We start from the raw sequence: 17,087 nt of genomic DNA, 5'->3' as shown, positions 1-17,087 counted from the left end.
GTGGTAACAAGCAAATGTACTAGAGGCTTACACACCCAAAATCATCATGACATGTAACTGAAGAAGTACATGAATCCTGTTAATTCCATTACTGTGAAGAACTCAAACTACACATGAACATTTATCCTTTCTATGCCTCAGCTTCCAACCTCAGAGGGAAATCACTAGACCGACTTGACAGTATCTTGGGTTTCTAACAACTACATCAATTTAATCCCTTTAATATGTGATATTGAGGATATTCAAAGTGTAAAACAAAGTTGTTTTTTTTCTTTTTACAGCCCCACCTGCAGCATATGAAGTTCCCAGGCTAGAGGTCATGCCACAGCCACCAAAATGCCAGATCCAAGCCACATCTGCAACCTACATCACAGCTTGCAGCAACACTGGATCCTTAACCCACTGAACAAGGCCAGGAATCAAACCCACATCCTCACAGAGACCATGTCGGATCCCTAACCCACTGAGCCACAGTGGGAATTCCAAAGATTTTTTTATATTTAAGTTTTCCAAAGAGTTTTGTGAAATAACAAATAAAGCAATGGATTCAGGAGTTCCCGTCATGGTGCAGAGGAAACAAAATTGACTAGGAACCATGACATTGTGGGTTCGATCCCTGGTCTCAATCAGTGGGTTAAGGATACGGCATTGCCGAGAGCTGTGGTGTACATTGCAGACACAGCTTGGATCTGGCGTTGTTGTGGCTCTGGCGTAGGCCGGCAGCTGTAGCTCTGATTAGACCCCCTAGCCTGGGAACCTCCATATGCCGAGGGTGTGGCCCTCAAAAGACAAAAGACAAAAGACAAAAAGAAAGCGATGGATTCAGAAGAGAAAAGCTATGTGACCAAAAGCAAACCACATGACTTCCCTGGGTCTTAGTTTCTTCATCTAAAAAACCCCAAAGATTTAAATACAACGCATGGAATTCTCTTTGTGGTGCAGTGGTTAACGAATCTGATAGGAACCATGAGGCTGCAGGTTCAATCCATGGCCTCGATCAGTGGGCTAAGGATCTGGCGTTGCCATGAGCTGTGGTGTAGGCCAGCAGCTACAGCTCCGATTAAGACCCCTAGCCTGGGAACCTCCATATGCCATGGGAAGCAGCCCTAGAAAAGGCAAAAAGACAAAATAAATAAATAAATACAATGCAACTGTAAAGGCTCCATCAATTCTAAGTCTGTGACTCAAGAAGAAAATAAAGAAGTAGGTCACAAAGTGGGAAACTTCAACCTTTTAAAACTGCACTACTGACCACAAACAGTAGGAATGACAGAGATGCCCAAAGCCTTTCCTTCCGAAAAATCGAAAGATGCCACAAGAGTAATTGCTTTAGACTAAATCTTTAAAAAGTCAAAAAAAAAAAAAAAACAAACCCTTCAACTTACAACTGAATACACCAGACGGGAACATGCATATTTAGCACCACTCCCTCCCCAAACCAAACCAACACAACTTTAAAGGATCAGAAGGGCAAAAGAGGTGAGAAAACAACAGTTAAAATTCTGGAGCTGATGAAGACAAGCACAAGCAGCAACTGACTTAGGAAACCAGAGAAATAAAGTCATGTCCTCAGGCAGCATGAGGGAATCAGACTACTTCAAGACTAGGCTGACCCAGGACTGGCGCTGACTGTGCAGTTCACCTCCTCCACCCCCGAGGCACGTGACCACCACTCCCACCTTGGCAGACGACTAGAGATGTCTCCAGATTAGGGATATGTAACACAGCTGAGAGTGGAAATGCCATGTACAATCTGGGAAACTGACTGAAAGGGGACATTATAATCAGTGACACTCTGTTCCCACGATGATGATGTACCTGTATCTGACCTTCCTGCTCACCCCCTAAACCATCATAAAATCTGAGTAAAGCACATGAAACAACGGAAAGAAATGCACTAGGCAGTGGAATAAGCTAGTGAGTCCCAGATGCACCCAGTCTTTTGCCTGAAGACATTTTCCAAACTGTGGCATAGCAGAATGGAGCTTAAGGAGAAAGCAGCAGCCTCATGGGCTGAGGAGAAAGAGAGCAAAGCTGAGGGGCCCAAACCCAGGGGAGGAGGAAGAAAAAACAGAAGGAACCCAAAAATGTGCATGTAAATTCCTCTGTTGGAAAAGAAAATCATGGACTTGGAAAATAGACTTGTGGCTGCCGGATGGGAGAGGGAGGGAGTGGGAGGGATCAGGAGCTTTGGGTTATCAGACACAACTTAGATTTACAAGGAGATCCTGCTGAGTAGCACTGAGAACTATGTCTAGATACTCATATTGCAACAGAACAAAGGGTGGGGGAGAAAAAATGTATACATGTAAGGATAACTTGATCCCCTTGCTGTACAATGGGGAAAAAAAAAAAATTCCTCTGTTGGTGAGCCACTCCTAAATTGTGCAGACACAGGACAAGACTAAAACAGACTAGTCCTAATCATAGAGACAGACTTACAAGGGACTCAAATATAGAGGTGTCAGTGGGGAACTTGAAATAACTTTGATTCACATGTTCAAGAAAATAAAAGGAAAAGATGGACAAAAGTAATTCTTTTTAGAAGATGGAGAATTTCAACAAAGAACTGAAATTTACTTTTAAAAATTAAATGAACTTCTAGAACTAAAATAGAAAATATCTAAAATTAAGAATTCAGGAGGTCCATTGTGGCTCAGCAGAAACAAATCTAAAACTAGCATCCATGAGAAGGCAGGTTCCCTGACCTCGCTCAGTGGGTTAGGGACATGGCATTGCTGTGAGCTGTGGTATAGGTTGCAGACACGGTTTGGATCTAGCGCTGCTGTGGCGTAGGCTGGCTGGCAGTTGTAGATCCAATTAGACCCCTAGCCTGGGAACCTCCAAATGCCATGGGTCCAGACCTAAAAGACAAAAAAAAAAAAAAAAAAGAATTCACTGCATGGGTTTTACAGCAAGCAGGATTCAGAACAATTAGTAACCTGGAAATTAAGCCAACAGAAAATACTCCAAAAAAAAGAGAGAAAAAACGAAGGAAAACATATTCAAAAGGAAAAACAAAAGAAAAAAAAGAATGAAAAAGAAGATTCAATATCAGAAAGATTTTAATTCTTAATCTTTAAATTTAATCCTGTCCAAGTAAAAACATAAGCTCTGGGGATGAGGGTTATCAAACAAGCTTATTTTTAAATTTAACATGAAAAAAAGCAAGGATAGGTGTTCCTGTCATAGCACAGAGGAAACGAATCCAACTGGCCTTGCTCAGTGGATTAAGGATCCAGCGTTGCCTGCTCAGATCCTGCATTGCTACAGCTGCCGGCCTATGCCACAGCTGTAGCTCTGATTAGACCCCTAGCCTGGGAACCTCCTTATGCCGCAGGTGCGGCCCTAAAAAGCGAAAAAAAAGGACAGCCAAAGAAATACTGGAAAAAAGATCAATGAAGGAAGACTTATTCTACTTGATATCAAGACACTGTAAAGCTGTAATAATTATGAAATAGGCAAATCACAGAAAGTCCAGAAATACATCAAAAAAATTTTTAATTTAGTGGATGACCATAACGTTTCTTAAATATATATATACATATATATATATAAAACAATTGATTTACATACATTTTTTTTTTTTTTTTTTTTTTTTTTTTTTTTTTTTTTTTTTTTTTGTTTTTTGTTGTTTTTTTTGGCTGTGCATATAGATTCCAGCTATTGAATCGAGCTGTACCCCCTACGCCAGACACAGCAACTCGGATCCGACCGCTCTGCACCTACACCACAGCTCACCAACGCCGATCGTTAACCACTGAGCAGGCAGGACCGAACCCCACTCATGTCTAGTCGATTCGTTAACCACTGCCACGACGGAATCTACATGACAACATTTTAAATTGGTAAGGAAAAGATAAAGATTTTGAATAAATAATGTTTAGACAACTTGGTAGCCATATGACAGAAAAAAATAGAGTTAAATCCACTTTCTTCACTTTATACCAACACAAATTCCGGGTGATAAAACACTTAACTGCCCCCCCCCAAAAAAAAGAAAAGGAGTTCCCGTCATGGCACAGTGGTTAACGAATCTGACTAGGAACCATGAGGTTGCAGGTTCGATCCCTGGACTTGCTCAGTGGGTTAACAATCCGGCGTAGCCGTGAACTGTGGTGTAGGTTGCAGACGCAGCTCGGCTCGGATCCCGCAGTGCCATGGCTCTGGCATAGGCCAGCGGCTACAGCTCCGATTGGACCCCTAGCCTGGGAACCTCCATATACCACGGGAGCGGCCCTAGAAAAGGTAAAAAGACCAAAAAAAAAACAAAAACAAAAAAAACACTTAACTGTAAAAAATAAAAACATAATGGTAATAAAACTATTATTAAAATGATGTTTATAATCTTAGAGTGGGGTAGTTTAGTATGACACAAATCTAAAAAGCTTTAAGGAATTAATATCCTCAATAGCAAAAACTAGTATAAGTTAAAATTTAAATGACAAAAAAGAATATATACACATATTTACTTTTTTAACTCATGGGACTAAGGACTCATTTTTCTAATACATAACTTTGATTTTACAGTTATTTTATTTTAGAGCACGCATGCAATGGCTTGATGTGGGATCTGTTTATAGACCAGGGACTGAACTCAGGCCACAGCAGTGAAAGCACCAATACTAACCACTAGACCACCAGGGAACTTCCTCATTTTTCTGATAAATAAAAGGCTCCTACATATTCAGAGAACCACAACAAAAACAGAAATCCAACAGAAAAAACAGACAAAGGATACAAAGTTAAAAGTTAACAACAACATAAAGGCATATAACTGATGCTAAAATGTGCAAAGGTATCCAATCTCCCATAAAGAGAATACAGCTTAAAAGTACAAGAGATAAATATTATGCTATGTACAATTTACCGCAACAAAAAAAATACAAAAAATAGCATTTTTAACTCATCAGGATGGCAAAATTCAGAAAGTCCATAACTATACTATGTTTGAGGGAATAAAAGGAAACAGAATACGGTAAGAATACAAACTGATACAAACACTAAAGAAAATAATTTGGTAATATCTACCAAAATTAAAAGTGTTCACACTGTGATCCGACAATTCCATTCAAGGAATTTACCCTAAAAATATTTCCAAATACATGAAAATGACATATGTGCAAAGTTATTCTCTGCAACAATGATGAAATGGCAAAACTTAAATATCCAGAAAAAAGTCAAAGAGAAAATTGACATGGATTAATTTCTAAGCACCAGAATAAGAAATGTGAAATACTATTTGTGTATTAAAAGGAAATACATTTGAATATATTTATATTTACACTTACTTATACACGTGTGCATGTATATATAAAATACTTGCATTTACATACACAAAATGCAATCTTTTGTGTAAGTAACATCTGAAAGGATACACAACAAACTGGTAATACTGACTGACTTCAGCGAAGAGAACTGAGTAGTTGAAAGGCCTTTCTATCTTTTTCTACCTTCTAAATTTCAAACCATCTGATTGTATTAACTATTCAAAACCATAACTAAAATTTAAATTTAAAAGCAATAATAAACGCTGACAGAAAGAAATAGGAAGAATGCTGCCTAAATCAATTTCTCGGGTTAAAATTCTTCAACAGTTTCTCCATTTCCAAACTTCAAACGCTGACATTCAAAATCTTTCTGTGTGGCATCACTCTTTTCAAGTATGTCAACTGAGCTCCAAAAAATATTATAGCCTGTAGTCAAGTTAGACATCTTTCCTCATATTTTACTAAGAATGTCTTTAAGCCACAACTACATTTGACATGGCAAAATTCTGTGCACCAAATGTGAAAAATGTCAGAGTATATGAATGAAAAACTGTATCCCCACCAATGTAGAACATTAAGCCTTTTCAGCTCTTTCAGTTATTTGACAGACAAGCAAAATGTCCTGAAGGGAAACAATGGTAAAGGAATGTCAACAGATTTCCAGAAGCCCATGTGGTACAGTCTGCAACTGCAATCCACACATATAGCTCTCCTAAAACAATAAATGCCATTTTGGACTGTGGGAGAGGGACAAAATATCTCCTCAATGAGGGAAGTCCCTGCCTTATTTCTCATAATTCAAAAAAGCAGAAAGCAGAAATGGAATTCCTATTACACTTTTTTCAAAATACGTTTTTTCTTCTCTTTAGGTCTATTCCTCTCTCTAAGACAATTCAGATAACAATTAACAACTTTCCTAGTGGAAAATACCAACATGTAAAGTTTATATTCATGAAATGGTGTCATGTCCATGACTTAGGTTAGAGGTAGGACACTAGACAGAGTAAAATTAACTTTGAATACAACGCTAATTTATTATTAAAATGACCTCAAAACAACTCCTGTGGCCAACTTCTGTAACCTTTAGTAAACGCCTAAAGGTGACTCAATGTGCAAAAACCTGTTATCCCACAAAATAGGCTCCTTACCTTTCAATATTAAAACAGATCTGTGGATCCTCTAATGTCAGACAAATCTACAGCAGAAACAAAGAACTAATTCTCTCCTTATCTGGCATCCCTCCATGGTGTCTACAATACTGCTGCATCATAAGAAAAGGCCATTACCAGCATATACTGGATATTACCTTCAACCCTTCATATGATTATTTCTGATGTAATTTACCATGGCAATAAAAACTCTTCCGCTTCTTGGGGACAGACCTTATATTAGAAAATAAAAATTAGGCCTGTATAAAAAAAAGTTACGATGAACTCTAACAGAACTTTTAATTCTCTACATACAGAAATTTTAAGCATGTAGAAATTATACATGAAGAAATTCTAAGAAATATAAATGACTTACCGGTAACAACACTTCTATTATTTTAAATCCATTATCACTGCAAGTTTTTAAATAATGTCAAAGAGTTGCTTAGTAACGCACACTGTTCCCTGGAGAATTAACACTGAAGAGATGCGGTTACTATTTCCCGTGCACTTCAGGTGAGGATCCCTGCAACCTCCACATCAGAAAGTCTAGACAAGGGCTCCCCGTTTCCAAAATGACTGCACTGTTCTGCACGTCGCCGCTTCCCTGAGAGCCACTCACCTTGGACCCAGGTCGTGGGCAGCAACGGCCGTGAGGGTCGATAGGCGCCGACCGTGTCGCCGTATTCCCGCGGGGTCAGCGAGGCAGAAGCACTCTCCCGCGGTCCAAAAAGGACATCCTGAAAAAGAACCGAGTTCGTGACCGCAGCGCCCGGCCCCGTCAGGAAGTGGCGGTGGGATCCTGCCGGTCCCCCACTGCAGCCCGCGCCGCCCGGGCCAACGCCCCGGGACACCGGTCCGCGCCACCGGGAGGCACAAACTGGCTTCCCAGCCCCTGGCAACGGCGGCGGGGGGAGTGCCCCGGGCGCCGCCCCCCAACTTCTCAGACGCGGCTGCCGGCGGCCTCACGAAGCAGACTCATTGGGTTTGGGGGCTATCTGCCGGCTTTTCCCCCGCGCCGCGCCACGCGGGCGCTGGACACCGGGCGACGCAAAGAAGAGCTGGGCAGTTCAAGCTCAGGACTCCATACCCGGCGCCCCAAAATCTGTAGCCAGTGCAGAGGGCGGGGCGTCCCCGGCGCGGCCGTGTGACGTCAGCGCGCGGGAGCCGACGCGGAGCGGGGGTGGCCGGGAAGGATGGGCGAGTCGTGGGTGGGGCGGGGCGGGGCGGGGCGGGGCGGGGCGGGGCGGGGTCTGGGTAGGACTGGGCCTGGGCGGGGCGGGGAGGGGCACTGCAGGTGCTTGAGGAGCGGAGTGGAGAGGTTCAGCCGGTTGGCTCCCTCGCGAGAGTGCAGCACAGAGGAGGGCCAGAACCTGCTAGAAAGTGGTATGGAGTAAAGCATATGATAAACTCGTGCATACACGTACTACAAAGAGAAAGGGACTTTTTTAACTTGGATGTTTTTTAGGATGCCACGTTTTGAAAACTAGTTTTGCTTTAAAAAGCAAGTTTTAGAGTTCCCATGTGGCTCAGCAGAGACAAACCCGGCTAGTATCTATAAGGAGGCGGGTACAATCCCTGGCCCCACCCAGTGGGTTAAGGATCCTTTGTGGAGAGCTGTGGTGTAGGCTGTAGTAGTCGCTCAGATCTGGTTGCTGTGGTTTAGGCCAGTAGCTGTAGCTCCAGTTCAACCCTTAGCCTGGAAATTTACGTTTGCTGAACCTGTGGCCCTTAAAAAAAAAGGCAAGCCTGAAGTGAAATAAGTCAGAAACAAGTACTGTATGTTATCACTTCCATGTGGAATCGAAAAAAAATAATACAAACTAATGAATACAACAAAAAGGAAACAGACTCATGGATGTAGAGAACAAATTAGTGGTCACCAGGGGGAGGGCTATGAGAAAGGTATGGGTATAGACACAATTGCTATATAAAATAAATAAGATACTATTGTACAGCACAGAGGAATATAGCTATTATTTTGTCATAACTATAAATGAAGTATAACATAAAAATTTTGAATCACTATGTTGTACATCTGAAACATATAATATTGTACATCAATTATACCTCAATGAAAAAAATAAATAGAATGTTTTTTAAAGCAAGCGTAGCAGTTCTCTTGTGGTTCAGTGGGTTAATGTTCCAGTGTTGTCACTGCAGCAGCTTGGGTCACTGCTATCACTCTGGTTTGATCCATGACCAGGGAATTTCCCCATGGCATGGGTGCAGCCATAAAAAATGAAATTAAAAATAAAATAAAAGCAAGCCTATTCTTAGTCTGTCTTGGATGGTTGAAGCAAGAAACTATTTTTAGGTCTCAAAAAAATTAAGTACAATGTGATTTAAAAAGAAAAAATTTTAAAAAAACTAATAAATATAATTTTCTACACTATCATATCTAATAGGTTCTGCCCGTGTATTGAAAGATTTAGTAGTCTAACTACCTTTCTTCATTGCAAGACTTTCAAAGATAGAGACAGTCTTTTCTGTAATAACGGATCATGCGCAGTGTCACCCTGGGTAGCCCTTTGGCTAAACTGCCTTCCCTAGAGTAATCCCAAGATACTGGAGAATCCAAACCTGAAGCTGAAGGAGGATGATGGTGTATCCACCTTAGTTACCCTCCAGGTTGTATGTGTTGTATGTGGCATGGAGGAGTTTTGCCAGAGGCCTCAGGTGTAAATGATTCAGATCTTTGCTACCAAGAAATCTGCTTCCTTCTCTCTCACCAAAACACCAAGGACTGAGACCTTTCTGGGTTCCCCTGCCAGTCTGGCTTAGTCGTGCTTAAACGAGATGCTTTATTGCTGGCATGGAAATTGAACTCTTTTTGCCTCTTTGCCAGAAGATGGCACTGCAAGTCATCCAACCTGGCAATCTGGGGACGTCTGCTTTAGTATGCCCCCTTAGTCTCCCTGCAAAAGACCTGTTTTCCTCATTTCCTGACTTCTAGGTTAACCTCCTGTGTCCCCGCCCACCCCCAGTTAGTAGGAATTTTGTCTTAATGCACAGTAATTCCAATTCCACCCACATTCCTTTGTACAGCAAAGCAATGTGAAAACGTTGCCATTGCTAATCTAAGTAAATTCCTCTTTGCAGCTTTCATGAAGAATGATTAGTCAGATACTTCTTTAGGCTCCTATCATAAACTGTTGGTGAGCACATAAACTGCTGTTGTCTTTGCAGAAGGAATGCTACCAATAGGCATATCCTTGACAGCATATTCACTTCTAAGACAAGTGGGCAGAGATACATATACAAGGTAACCATCAGTGTTTATAAGCAAAAAAATTCACAACCCTCTAAGTGTCTAACCATAAGAAATTGACTGAATACATTGCAATATATCCAAACAATGGTGTATTCTGAAAACATTAAAAAGGATGATTGGGATCTGTTTTTATTGACATAGAAAAGTGCCCTTGATTTATTGTTGAATAAATCAGGTTACTTTTTAACAAAGCAAAGGCGTGCCCACAGGGCAAAATGCCAAACTCTGACATTGGGAGTTTGCGGCAAAGGCTTTATTACCCTCCCCAAGCAAGGGAGTGGAAGACAAGCCTCAGACTGAATCCCTCTTGGTGCCTGAGTTGGGTTTTGTTTTGTTTTGTTTTGTTAAAGGGAAGAACAAAGAGGCTGAGGCTAATCATTGTCTCGTGACATGTCTTAATCTCGGTTTCAGGAGTCAGGATGTCTCTGGTTTATGACTCTGGTCCGGTGGTCCATGGCAAGCGGCAGGGTGTGAGTTCATCTTGCCCTGGAGAAACAACCTGAGTCTGTAGTTAATGATGATATCTAGAGTAGCAATTTTAGTACATTAATGACGTTATCACGACAGCAGTTTTAGTCATTTGATTCTGGTTGATTAGAGTTCAGTCAGCACGGGATGGAGGTCAGAGGGGACAAGAAAGGGAATGAAGTTTTGGGTGAAGAGAAGAATCATAATCTCAGTAAGGAAATTTGGCTTTAGGGGTTTTAGGGGACTTGGTTTCATAATCTGTGTTAAAAGGATTACCTGATTATTTCCCTTTCTGGTTCATATACTTGTATAATTTTTTTTCTGTTTACAATGAGAATGTGTTTGGGGTTCTTTGAGTCTTCTTATTTAAATATTTTGTTGGATTTTTCTTTCAAACAACAAAAAAGACTTTGTTCCTTACAACAGCCCAATAACATAAACATACAAAGGTAAGGCCTTCAGTCAGTCTCCAGAACTCACCCTGTGCTCACTCCTCCAGGAAGCCACTGAGTTTCACACATATAACCCACATTCGGCTCTAAGCTCATAAAAACATAGATGACCTTGTAGTCATATATATTAGTTTTAATTTTTTAAAATGAGTTTACAAGGGGTTCCCCTGTGGCACAGTGGGTTAAGGATCCAGCATTGTCACTGCTGTGGCACAGGTTCAGTCACTGGCCTGGAAACTACTCCTTGCCGTGGGCATACGCATTATTTCACAACCTGCATTTTTAAAAATTTAACAGTAAATCATGAACATTTCTACAGAGATCAACTAATTCCTTTATTTATTTATTTATTTATTTATTTATTTATTTATTTATTTTTTATTTTAAGGCTGCACCTGCAGCATATGGAAGTTCTCTGGCCTGTGGTCGAATCAGAGCTTCAGCTGCTGACCTACACTACAGCCACATCAATGCCAGATCCCAGCCACATCTGAGACCTACACCACAGTTGTGGCAACATCAGATTCATAACTCACTGAGTGAGGCCAGGAATTGAACCCACATTCAACACTATGCCTGGTTCTTAATCTACTGAGAGATCAACTACTTCTTTTTTTTTTTGGTCTTTTTGCTATTTCTTTGGGCCGCTCCCGCGGCATATGGAGGTTCCCAGGCTAGGGGTTGAATCGGAGCTGTAGCCACCGGCCTACGCCAGAGCCACAGCAACGCGGGATCCGAGCCGCATCTGCAACCTACACCACAGCTCACCGCAACGCCGGATCGTTAACCCACTGAGCAAGGGCAGGGACCGAACCCGCAACGTCATGGTTCCCAGTCGGATTCGTTAACCACTGCGCCACGACGGGAACTCCTCAACTACTTCTTGATAATGACACAGGGCTCAATGATATGGATGCAGGGAAATCTATTTAATTACATCCCTCTCAATAGACATAGAGATGGTCTCCACTGGTATTGTTATTTCGGAAGGAGAGTTCCCTAAAAGTGGGTTTGCTGGGTCAAAAAGTGGTGTGCTTTTGTTTGTTTGTTTTCTCTTCAATTTAACAGGTACTCCTGTGCTTTGGTCATATATTTCTTTATAACAACCACGCTAAAACTTAGTGGCTTAAAACAACAATGATTTATCATTTCTCACAATTTGGGGGCCAAGCAATCAAGCAGGGTTCTGCTATATGGTACATTTGCCCAGAGGGGCCCTTGCTGGGATCACTCCCTTAGGCTCCTCCAGCTGGTGACTGTGCTGCCTAGATGCTTCCAGAAACTTGGAGCATGCATCTGGCCCCTTGGTGCTCCTCCATGACACCCCCTCCAAGCAGGCGGGTGTCCAGGGCACGACACTACAAAACCACAACACTACTGTCTCAAGACAGCCACACCCCTTTCAGAACAGCTGGCTTCCCAGGAGGAAGAAATAGAATCTGCCAGTCGTTTTAAAGGTGAGCCCCAAATGGGTATGGTTTCACTTCTGCTACATTCCCAGTGAAAACAAATCTCAAGGCCAGTCAAGCTTCGCAGGGAGGAGAGTTCCCTGGGAGTCTAGTGGTTAGGACTCGGCGCTGTCATCATTGCAACCCCGGGTTCAATCCCTGGCCTGGGAACTGAGATTCCACATCAAGCAGCTGCATGCCATGGCAGTAAAATAACAATTAAAAAAAAAAAAAGATTTATCAGGAGGAGAGGACTCAAGGTGGCCGTGTTTTCAGACTATCTATCACATCCTGGGTTACTTTTCAGAAGCTTAAGAAAGTCACAATCCCCAGTAGCTTTGTACACAAACTGCTTATTTCCGCTACCTCTGGATGTTTCTTAATTTTGTGATTTTTTTTTTTTTCCAAATCTGCAGCATGTGGAAGTTCCCTGGCCAGGGATAGAAACTGCCCTGCAGTTGCTGCACCATAGCTGCAACAATGCCAGAATCTTAACCTGCTGCACCACAAGGAAACTTCCAATTTCGCAAAATTTTTGAATTCCTCCTGTGTGTCTGGCTTTAATACCACTTCCCCTTTTCTTTTCTTTTTCTTTCTTCCATTTTTTTTGTTTTTTTCTGGCCACCTGCAGCATGCTGAAGTTCCTGGGTCAGGGACTGAACCTACGCTATAGCGGTGACCCTAGCCACTACAGTGACAACACCAGATACTTAACCCACTGTGCCACAAGGGAACTCCTCTGCCAGCATCGCTTATTAAATGTGGTTTCCTTTTCCACTGATTTGAAATATAAACTTTATCACATGCTGCATTTACTATTTATGTCTGTGTCTACCTACATATTTCTTTTCCATTAAATCATGGATTTCTCATTCAACACATCTATTTAAGAAAAAAGTTTTTGTCTGTTTGTTTGCTTTTGGGGTTTTTGTTTGGTTTTGTTGTCTTTTTAGGGCCATACATGCAGCGTATGGAGGTTCTCAGGCTAGGGGTTGAATCAGAGCTGTAGCTGCTGGCCTACACCACAGCCACAGCAACGCCAGATCCGAGCCGCATGTGCATCCCACACCAGGGCTCCTGGTAATGCCAGAACCTTAACCCACTGAGGGAGGCCAGGAATTGAACCTACATCCTCATGGGTGCTAGTCAGATTTGTTTTCACTGAGCCATGATGGGAACTCCAAGAAGTTTGTTTTAATAATCAAGAAATTGTGTACAATGTTACCGAGACAAATTTGGATTCACTCACCCTCAAGCAGTAAAGCCAATTTACTGACACCCAGTTGTAGTGAAGGAAAGTTCAGTGTTCATTGTAGGGCATCAAGCAAGGAGAAAGGCCCACAAGTGCTCAAAAGACCTGACACTCCCCCGCACACCCCCCCATGGCTTTCAGGAAAGAGTTTTTAAAGGCAGTGTGAAAGGGAGGTCTCAGGGTACATATCAGCTTGTGCACAATCCTCTGACTGGTTGATGGTGAGTTAACAGGGTGGTATTCTATTTTTTTGTTTGTTTTCTTTTTTGTATTTTAGGGCTGCACCCTTGGCATATGGAGGTTCCCAAGCTAGGGGTCTAATCAGAGCTACAGCTGCCGATCTATGCCAGAGCCACAGCAAGGCGGGATATGAGCCGTGCTTGCAACCTGCACCACAGCTCACGGCAACACCGGATCCTTAACCCACTGAGCAAGGCCAGGGATCAAACCTGCATCCTCATGGATGCTGGTCGGATTCGCCAACTGCTGAGGCACGACGGGAACTCCCAGGGTGGTATTCTAGAAAGTCAAGTATCAGTTTTCTGGCTTCAATTAGTTTGGGAACTATACACTGTGGTCAGCAAGTAATTAACTTCTTCCACCTGGTGGGTGTTTTAGTATCTGCAAAATTACCGAAGGCACCCTCACACTGTGCACAAAAATATACTCAATATACTTCTAGGAGTATATACTCAGATATACTAAAACTCCTAAAAGAGAACATAGGCAAAACATTTTCTCACATCAGCCATGCAAATGTTTTCTTAGGTCGATCTCCCAAGGCAATAGAAATAAAAATAAAAATAAACCGATGGGACCTAAAAAGGTACAAGTTTTGCATAACAAAGAAAACCATTTTTTTAAAAAAGACAGCCTACAGAATGGGAGAAAATAGTTTCAAACCTTGCAGCTGACAAGGGCTTAATCTCTAAAATGAGCAATCAACTTGCACAACTCAACAGCAAAAAAAACAACAACCCAATTGAAAAATGGGCAAAAGACCTGAATAGTCATCTCTCCAAAGAAGACACACAGATGGCCAACACACACATGAAAAAATGCTCAACATCACTATTAGAGAAAGATGAATCAAAACTACAATGAGGTACCACCTCACATGGGTTGAATGGCTATCATTAATAAGTCTACAAATAACAGATGCTGGAGATGGTGTGGAGAAAAGGAAACCCTCCTACACTATTGGTGGGAATGTAAATTGGTACAACCACTATGGAAAACAGTATGGCGTTTCCTCAGAAAACTAAACATTGAACAACCATATGACCCAGCAATCTCATTCCTAGGCATACATCTGGACAAAACTTTCATTTAAAAAAATACATGCACTCCTATGTCCATCGCAGCACTATTCACAATAGCCAAGACACAGAAACAATCTACATGGCCATTGACAGATGAATGGATTAAGAAGGTGTGATACATATATACACAATGGGATACTATTCAGTTGTAAAAAGAACAAAATAATGCACTTTGCAGCAACATGGATGGAACTAGAGATTCTCATACTAAGTGAAATAAGATAGAAAGAGAAAGAGAAATACCATATGATATCTCTTATTTATTTATATATTTGCTTTTTAGGGCCGTACCCATGGCATAAGGAGGTCCCAGGCCAGGGGTCAAATTGTAGCTGCAGCTGCCGGCCCACACCACAGCCACAGCAACGCCAGGTCCAAGCCTTGTCTGTGAACTACACCACAGCTAACAGCAATGCTGGATCCTTAACCCACTGAACGAGGCCAGGGGTCAAACCCACAACCTCATGGTTTCTAGTCGGATTCGTTTCCACTGCGCCACTAAGGGAACACCATGCTATCGCTTATACATGGAATCTACAATATGGCACAGGTGAACCTATCTATAGAACAGAAACAGACTCACAGACATGGACAATAGACTTGTGGTTGCCAAGGGGGAGGGGGAAGAAATGAGATGGACAGGGAGTTTGGGGTTAGCAGACACAAACTATTTCATTTAGAATGGATAAGCAATGAGGTCCTGCTGTACAGCACAGGGAACTATATCCAATCACTTGTGATAGAACATGATAGAAGATATTAAATATATAAACAAAGGATGTGGTTCTAGCCCTTGAGGAGGAGGTAAAAGTCCTTAACTTCGGTGGGGGCGGGGGCTTTGTTTGAGGGTTTTTGTTGTTGTTGCCGTTGTTTGCTTTGTTTTGTTTGTCCATGCCCTTGGCATGCAGAGGTTCTTGGGCCAGGAACTGAACCCACACCACAGCAGTGACAACAGCCAGTTCTTTAACCTCCTGAACCATAAGGACACACCGTCCTTAACTTGTTTTATGGGAGAAGTCTTATTACTTTGTCTTGCTTAACTGTTTTCCTTTGTTTCTGTATTTTCTCACCTTTCACAATAATTCTATTAAAAAAAAAAAAAGGGAATACAGGAGTTCCTGTCGTGGCGCAGTGGTTAACGAACCCAACTAGTGCCCATGAGAATGTGGGTTCGATCCCTGGCCTTGCTCAGTGGGTTAAGGATCTGGTGTTGCTGTGAACTGTGGTGTAGATTGCTAACACAGCTTGGATCTGGCATTTTGCTGTGGCTGTGGTATAGGCTGGCAGCTGTAGCTCTGATTCAACCCCTAGCCTGGGAACTTCCATATGTCGTGGGTTCGGCCCTAAAAGGACAAAAAAAAAAAAAAAAAAGGAATGCAGACACTAAATTCATTTTTTAGGAGTTCCCTTGAGGCACAATGGATTAAGGATTGGGCATTGTCACTGCTGTGGCTCTGGTTGTGGCTGCAGCACGGGTTCAATCCATGGCCTGGGATTTCCACATGCCAAGGGCATGGCCAAAAAAATTTAATTTTTAATTTTTAACATTATGATAATTAAATGGAACTTCTGTCCTAAATATGGTTACAAAGTGGACCTCTTTTTGGTAGGAAAAAATGAACATTCCTTAAATCTTTATTAATAACGGTATGTAACATGGCAAGCAGAAAGGGACTGTTACTAAAGTTTTATTTGTTTTTTCCAATGAGACAAACAAGAGGGTAACAAATTAGAGCAGGTTGTTGGCAATCCACTTACACTGAGTACTCCCTTTGTGAAGTTATTAAGAGACTCGGTGCTTGTGCAGCTATAAGTATTGGATAAAACTATCCTGACACACAAGCCATCTTTTGCGACTGGGGAAAAGAAAGACCTAAAACCTTAAATATAAGAAACACATTCTCTGAAATCTAGACTTCTTGAAAACATGTAATATTCAAATCCAAGAAGAAAAAAGGTCAGTGTCTATGCAGTTAGTGCTGCATCCTTCTTTTTCCTAAGAGGGGAACTTTTAGTTTTAACCCATGCTCCTAAAAGCCTCCCCAGCCTTCTGGTGGGTGTGCAGTTTAAACACGCCAGGAGCTGTAGGGCACTTAGACTTAGCTGTAGCAACCTGCTGCATTTCTGGGTCCTAACCTGGTGGGCAGAGCTCAATGAGCAAAGATAAAACATTATCTAGGCGGGTCTTGAGTTTCGGGCTTTCTGGGTTAGATCACCCATGAGAGCTCACAGGAGAAGGGAGAGCTATGTCTGAGAAGGAAGATTTTCTTTTTCTTTTTAGGGCTGCATCTGGGGCATATGGCAGTTCCCAGTCTAGGGGTTGAATTGGAGCTACACCTGCTGGCCTACGCCACACCCACAAGCCACAGCAATATGGGATCCAAGCCACGTCTTCAGCCTACACCATAGTGCACATCAATGCCAGATCCTTAATCCACTGAGAGAGGCTAGGG

General features: G+C 42.1%; 1 protein-coding gene across 22 annotated transcripts in view; it reads right to left on the bottom strand.

Annotated features, from left to right (window-relative positions):
* NEK1 (NIMA related kinase 1) overlaps positions 1 to 7,601 on the bottom strand; it is a 187,618-nt gene extending 180,017 nt beyond the window's left edge. For 8 of the 22 annotated variants that reach the window (XM_013982714.2, XM_021072842.1, XM_021072846.1 and 5 more), the window contains exons 1-2: positions 7,509 to 7,601; positions 7,041 to 7,158 (exon numbers count right to left, since the gene is read on the bottom strand). The gene's annotated coding sequence lies outside the window, so the exon portion shown is untranslated. Of the gene's footprint in view, positions 1 to 7,040 lie in introns of all 22 variants that reach the window. The other 14 variants (XM_021072839.1, XM_013982717.2, XM_013982720.2 and 11 more) reach the window with 2 other exon arrangements.

This window comes from Sus scrofa, chromosome 14, assembly GCF_000003025.6.
Source record: "Sus scrofa isolate TJ Tabasco breed Duroc chromosome 14, Sscrofa11.1, whole genome shotgun sequence".
Lineage (NCBI taxonomy): Eukaryota > Metazoa > Chordata > Mammalia > Artiodactyla > Suidae > Sus > Sus scrofa.
The sequence above is the reverse complement of the archived record's forward strand: the minus strand, read 5'-3'. Positions and strand labels throughout refer to the sequence as shown.